This window comes from Salminus brasiliensis, chromosome 9, assembly GCF_030463535.1.
Source record: "Salminus brasiliensis chromosome 9, fSalBra1.hap2, whole genome shotgun sequence".
Classification (NCBI taxonomy): domain Eukaryota; kingdom Metazoa; phylum Chordata; class Actinopteri; order Characiformes; family Bryconidae; genus Salminus; species Salminus brasiliensis.
In genome coordinates, this window is record NC_132886.1 from 34,048,719 (window position 1) to 34,056,490 (window position 7,772).

Below are 7,772 nucleotides of genomic sequence, written 5' to 3' on the forward strand. Positions count from 1 at the left end.
CTTTTTATGAGGAAAAGCCATCAAACTGCCCTGGGTGTGAAAACAGTAAAACTTTCTCCTTGACTCCATAGTCATTACCACTGCAGTCAGGGGAACTGTCATCTAGTACGTAATTAGGTAGTTTGTTACATGAGGTGGGACAAGCAAAACTTTGTAGCATGGATTCGTATCCGACTTGCATATTATTGCAAACTTGAGGTGGGTGAGCTTGGACAACTATGTTCATCAGGTGGCGTTACATGATGATTTTGCTTGCCACATATCCCACATGCAAAGTTTGAGAATTTTGGCCAGACACATCAAGGTACTCCATGCATGTACTTTCAGCATTACATTGCATTGTGGGAGTGAAAGGGTTGGCACCGAAGGAGCGCTTTTTTCTAGCTGAGCGCACTGGCATCTTGGATGCACAATTCTGCAGCGACCAGGGCAAGTGCACAGTCAAAACTACTTTATGCCAATTTCTAAAAAAATACCTGAGAAATGATTTGGAGGATAACTACTAGAGAGTATGTGAGGTGAGTGTGGAACGACTGACAGTATATGGCGGATCCTGCTTCTGTGACAAAAGTGGGTCTGTTGGTTGGGTGTTCTAGGAAGCCTTGATTGATAAGCTGTATGGGGGGGTTTGTACGGACTGAGTTGAGATTTTACTTTAAAGATTGGAGTAGATGGTAGCTGAGCAGTCACCGGAACAGACTGTAAGTAGTGCAATAGAATGTCTGAAGTAATGGGTGATCATGGGTGCTAAGGATCTCTGAAATATGATGGATCTCTGATATTAAAATGGGAGTGAATCAGTAATAGCATTTGATCAGCCTGAGACATAAACGGCTCTAAGAATGTAAGGTGTAGTACTGAATGGCAACTAAGAATGGATGAAGGGTATGAGCAAAAGTGTTCTAGATCGGTCTTTATCGATAATATGAATGGCAGCAGAGTTATCTAGGTGGATAAGCATTGCTTTTCTATTTGTGCCCCCAAGGAAGAGTGTTGATGACAGGATAGGGCTCCCAGAGTGCTGAAGTAGTGTCAGGAGAGGTGAACAACTGTGCAGGCCGGAGAGAGGCGAACCAGCGGCCACCGTAGTCAACCGTCAAAGCTAAGAGAAGGAGCAGCGTAAGCCAAGAGCTGGACATGCGGGGGTTATGGATGACAATCATAGGAAAATGCTATGCTAGTCCGGTGGTGAAGCAAGGCAATCCAAATTGAGCACCAAGAGGCAGGAGTTGTTCAGTGTAACAGTGTTGCAAGGATTTGGACAGAGAAGCGAGTGGAAAGAGGTAGGAGATAGTCACTTGCGCAATGATTCGGTATAGCATTGTGAAGGGGGCCCGGGAGATAGAAGATAGGAGGTTGAAGGCCCCATGGTCTTTTCACTGGAGAGGGGAATCCCAAGGCGACAAAAGGTGATGGAAAGCTGTGGGAGGATAGAAGCATAGAAGGAGGTGTCAATGGCTATAAAACCACCAAGAAGGTGGAGAATAAAGGCAGCTTTTATACAGTGAGCATAAACCAACAGAGGACCTCAGTGAGAGTTTCGAATATCTTCAAATTACTTGCGGCCCAAAGTGAGACAAACTGAAATTAGAAACTATTAGAATTAGAAAGGATGTCTAAACATTTCTACATGCCCTAAATTCTAGTTAATTCTAATTTTAGTTAAGTAGCTGTGTATGAATATGCACAGTTTTTATACAGTGTTTTTATACATTATTCACAACAAAATCTACTAAATCAGCTTAAAGTCTATCTAAGTATACCTAAAGTAATTCCCCTGGGACACTGTGTTATGGCCCATGGTCTGTTGCAGCCAAATCCCATACATAATTCATTACATTTTACTGAGATTATCATTAATGTTTCTGCAGATAAAAAAAAAACATTATTTTAGTGTTTTTTCTTGCATCATAACAATCCAACACCTTCAATAAAGTGTCGAAAAAAAATCTGAAGTTAACCAGTTATTTTACAGCTTTTCCCTAGACTATTACAAAAAATCACTTTAACTAAAGTGACAGCGCTAAACAACAACATTAACTACCAGTTAACCATTGACAATATAATCTTATGGTAGTACAACTCTGAACACTAGGACACAGCCAGCACAAAGACACAGTGAATGGAGGACACACCCCATATTCAAATAGACACAGCGCCCCACTACCAGAAATTGTGCAGTCAAAATTCCCTAATTTTCAAGGGTCAGCACAACCCAAGTGCAATGGCTGAGCCTTACCATGGGCAAACCACCCTTTTGATCATGGTATTACCCCGGTCATGTAAGTATGAGTATGTGTCTGTGCCCCTTGGCTGCGTTTATGATAACACTTGGTAAGTGTAATTACCAAAGGTGATTATATTATTTTGTATTTTGTTTTGTTTTAGGCTTGATGTGTCTGGGTGTGGCATTAGAAAGTTAGGTTGAGTGGCAGTTCATCTTTTATACAACAGTGATGCAAAGTTCTTATGTTTTGTCACTGTTTATTGTGTTGCAGAGAATGGTTTTGCATAGTCAATGACTGCAAAGGAAGCTCTGCTTCCCCAAAAAAACATCAAAAATGAAATGGTCAAATATGTACAGTTGTGTTAACATTTCATTGACTCCAAATGCGTTAGAACACGTTTACCTTAAAGATGAGTTCGTTCAGAATCAGCTACTAATCACAAATCAACTGACTCGATTTTAACTTCTCATGAATTCCCGTAGCCATTTGATAGTATTCCTTACGAGGAGAAAGTTAGAATTAAAGAGCAAGGTAGATCAACACCTTAGACTGATTTGGTGCAAAAAGTAGGAAAAGGTAACAGGTCTTTCCAGCTCTCCTGGTATGACAACTTTAGCTGTTGACTGGAAGTGTTGTGACAAAGAAAACAGACTTCATGTTTAAATTCTGCACTTATGACCCCTGCAAGTGTACATACACATATTAGGAACACTCACAGACTTATTCTACCAAATAAGGGCATAAACTTGAGCAACCTGCACATCAGAGTGTAACTACTCCTAACTTAAGCTTTATGATGACTCACAGAGTACATGTGTTCTATACATGTGCCATAGTCTTGCATACTGCATAGGAGAGAAACAGCATAACTTGATTACAATACATTGAAGTATACTTGAATACTACTAGATTAAGAATCACACACAAAGTAATAAGGTTTCCCGTAACAACACAGAAACATTATCTAAATATAATTAGATAGTCATTAGCTGTGTTTTCTGGAATGTCTCACTCTAAAATAACTGATATTGCTTGCCTTGCCCAACTTTAATTGTTTGGTTATTAGTGTTGTTAGTGCAGGTAAAAATCAGGAGTGCTTTATCGTTTTTTTTTATGTTTTAGAGGGGCGAAGATGCTCAGTCTGTTTTGAGGTATTAAATGAAAAGATGTTCATGTTCATGCTGTTATCGTTAGTGGCAACAATTAGAGCTACATCTGCGGGTGCAAAAAGGAGATTCTCCTGTTTAAAAAGACCTGCTGGCTATTGAGGACACTGGTCAAATCCTAGGGCTGAATTTATGTATAAATAAATTGACAAATTTTATGACGTAAGCCGACAATGAGCTTCCCCTCTTTAAAGACAAGCTGCCGCCACTGGTCTGGTGGATGGCAGCTGGTCTGACGCAGGGAACCCTAGTGGACAGTTTTCTGACAGGTCAGGCCGGAAAAGTGGGTAGCCATTTAATCGGAAAAGGTAAAGTTCTGAATAGATCTACGGAGAACAGAGAATGTTGGGCAGTATCAGAGTGAGTGAGTATCAGAAGAGAGACAGTGGGTAACAGAGGCACAGGCTAGTATATCACTAGGCTCTGTAAAGAGAAAGAATTATGGGAGGAAATTGTGGCAAAACTTTGTGAAATGATTAATTTGCCTTTTCATAAACGTGAATTCATTAACGTAAGCAATTTATCCATAAACATTTTGTTGAGAGCACAAATTTAGTCATATTGTCTTTCTTTGTGGTTCATTTAATTACTGATGAATTATACTTCCTTAAAACAGAAAGCACAGTGAAGCAGCTCCCCAGAGCAGGAGTTTCGTGTTGTAGTTTATCATAACTGCTCTTACTAAAGACTGACACTCAGCATTAGAGCACTGAGCTTAAACACACTACTGATTTTATCTGATCATATTCATAATGAAGAGAAATCTCATCATCCTCATTATGGCATCAGGTACTCACTATAAAGATGCCCTTAACTATTTTGAAAATTACATTTTAATTACTTAAAATTAAATTCTGCTTTTCTTTCGTGTGTTTGCTGCTGATCAGATTAAACCAGAAGAGACTGATGTTTCAAGTACAGAAGGGAGAATCTATTACACTGAAATGCTTATATGACTCAAGCAGTCAATATGATCTACTATACTGGTACAGACAGTATCCTAACAGAGCTCTACAGTATTTACTGTATAAAAGTGCTTGATCACAGAGTAGTTAACATTGCAGACCATAGATTTAAGCCTACTACATCCAGCTCATCTACTAAACTCACTGTTGAAGTAAGACTGGTAGATACAGCTCTCTACTACTGTGCTCTCAGAGATATAGCCTAGTGACAAAGCTTCTCTGAGAAGCTTTACAAAAACTCAGACCATCTGTTTGCTTTGAACACATGAAGATCAATTATAAATAATATTTAAACCACACTGTTTTCTGTACCTACACTCTGTCTGCAGTATATGCAGTAATACATTCAGCAAAAAAAGAAACATAAATGCACACGTAAAAGATTACAAATCAAACTAGGCACATGCGTTTTGCCCCTTTCCTAACATATGTACAAGAGTGGTCAGTCTTGGTAGTGTCATGATCCACTCGGTCTGACAATGACAGGAGAACACTCGCAGGGGATGGACCAAGGCGAAAGAGTTTATTGATAACAATAAACCATAAACAAAACAGAAATGCAGCAATGATTTACATGGGACAAAGAGGAACAGAAACAACCGTGACAACCAAGAGGGGCAAAACAAAAGAACACACCTGGGACTGGCGAGGCACTAGGGCTGTGCTAGCTGCTGGGGCTGAGCCTGAACCGCTATGCGGAAACAAACCACCAGGCAGAGCCTGGGAAAAACTCAACTGAAACAAAAGCGGTGCTGAACTTACACGACTCGTGGGAGTGGGGAGTCAGTAGCCAAACCTAGACGACTGAACCGGTCCGACGGAGGGGAAGCTACCTGCCAAAACGAGCGTATGAGTTGCTCACTACCGGAGCTCCTGAACCTGAGCACGCTAAAACTGTGAAGCCTGGCGAGATCGCCTCAAACCTGCAGTAGCCCCCAAACAGACCCTGAGAATAATACTGCCTAGCTAGTTAGCTTGCTATGCTCAACTAGCTACAGCCAGAAGAGTCCTCTAGATACAGACGGACTCACAGACTAGACCAGTGAACACTGAGTACCCAAGACTAGCTGAGTATCCTGAGTGCATTGGTTGCACTAAGAGTATTTCTTGGCAACCAGCAGCTGGCACTAGCCCTACTTAAATACACCAGCCCACAGGTGTAACACATTCACCAAACCATGAACAGATACATGACAAACACAACCTAAAACCAAGATGGCGACAATGGGTGTCAACACAAGAGTCCTTTTCAACATAAAAGTCCAGAGCATAACTAAACATGACATGACTTTGAAGGGGGAGTTCTTGATCGCCTGTGAGCCGCGTCCCGAGACCGCCCCTGGGGCGGGCGTGGCAGCGCGGGCGTGACAGGTAGGCTCAAAAATAGATATGCAAGTAGAGGTAGCTACTAATACTGTTTGGAATTTTAAGCAAAATTTTCTTCTTCAAAAGTTCTTTACATTTTTTGTAAATTACACTTGAAATGATACAAACCTATATGCATAATATAATAAGTCTAAATGATATGTATGGATGTGTATTTCTTTATTATACATATCCAGTTTTACTCAAATAGGCTGAAAATGTATCATTATTTTATAAATATGGAAATACACAAGGTCCTTTTTACTGGACATTCTCACTCAACAGACTCTGCACCACCATCAACAAAATTCCAGGTGAAAACCACAGCTGCAATGCAGTGACATGAGGTTGGACAATGGCTCATAGGTCACAACACCTGGCTATTGATGACAGGGTTGTGGGTTCTGTACTCATGCTTGGCAAGGCCTTAAACTCTCTTTACTCCCTGGGCACTGCAGCAATGGCTGCCCACCATTCTGGGCATGTGTGCTCACTAGCATGTGTGTGTGTGTTCACTGCACGGATAAGTTAAAGGCAGAGTCCAAATTCAATCTGTGTCCAAATGGTGAGTATAGTTATCTTGGTCCATCAATGTTGAAAATATTACATTACATTGAGTATTCATACATTTATTTTATATAAAACTAAACATTAAATGGATTATATATTATGAAATATATATTATGCATAGATATTGTCAACTTCTTAGACCAGACAAAAACTCACTCTCTTAGTAGAGTATGTGGACTGTAATTTAGATTTCCCTAAATTACAATTCAAAAGCACAAGGGACAGATGCAAACATGCAAACGGTGTATTGTTGCAGTGGTGTTCAAAAAACTCAATTATGTATGCCTACTTGATGTTTTAAACCAACATCATCTAAAAACACTAGCGTAAAGAATGAAATCTGCCGAAAGAGAGCAGGCTTAACCAAGGTGCTGAAACAATTACGCTGTTGTGAGGAGCCACTTTAGTGAAATACTAGTTTATTCACATATGATATACATTTTTTGCTTTCAATTTGTAGATTTTCCAAAATAACATTACCCTTTAAACTATCTGAAAATTACTCCATGGCATCAAAGTTAAAGTTTTACCTCCACATTCTCTTTCTCAACTGACTCTCTGCAGGAGCAATCCAGATGCAGATCACTGCAGAAAAGCAGTGACATGACATAAGGTAAAACCTTGCCTCATTTGCTGTGATTTGTCATGTCAATAAATAAACATAAACTAGGTGTTAACATACACATAAACTGTGCGTTGAGCTTGGAGACAGAGGTGGACGTACATGCAGAATATTTATTAACAAAGGAAAATAAAACAGAGCAAACAGACTTAAAGGGAATACAAAATAGGAAACAATCTAAACACAGAATAAAAGAACCAAACAAAACTGGTAAACCAACCTACCAAGTACTGAGAACAACCAAGGAAGCAAACAGAAACAGAACAAACACTAAGATTAGCAAATCATACAATACAAGAACCAAACAAACACATCAAGTCAACAAACCGTAAAACAGACATGAACATGTTACCACCCTGAATAAAGGGAGGAAAAAGAGAACAACAAACAACAACGAAGTTTTCTCATGGATGGCTTTATCTCGAATGTCACCACCCTGAATAAAGGGAGGAAAAAGAGACCCAATAAACAACAACGAAGTTTTCTCATAGATGGCTTTATCTCGAATGAGGAAAACTTCGTGGTCACCCCCTACTGGCTGGATTAAGGCATAGCCAACCGACTGCAGATCAATACAACAAGGATGATTAGTAAGAGTTAGTATTAGTAAGAGGTCAGATAACAGCTAAACTTCTGTCTGTAAAGATTCTTATTTATGTATATACATTTTATCCATGAAGTATCCATCAAACCTTTTACTTTGTAACCATGAATTCTGGCATTCATTTTTAATGATTTTATCTCTGATTAATTATTTGAGAGATTCTCTTTATAACTACTGTCCACAAATCATATCCTACATCATTTTTAACTAATGGCAGGCAGGTCAAACAGAGGCACATGCTTGACAGTCTTT

At 39.6% G+C, this 7,772-nt stretch overlaps 1 non-coding gene across 1 annotated transcript; it reads right to left on the minus strand.

Moving 5' to 3' along the window:
• Positions 1-2,122: 2,122 nt before the first annotated feature.
• On the minus strand, positions 2,123-2,290 carry LOC140563155 (U1 spliceosomal RNA). Its single transcript, XR_011980384.1, has one exon. It is a non-coding gene; the product is annotated as a U1 spliceosomal RNA (small nuclear RNA).
• Positions 2,291-7,772: the final 5,482 nt, after the last annotated feature.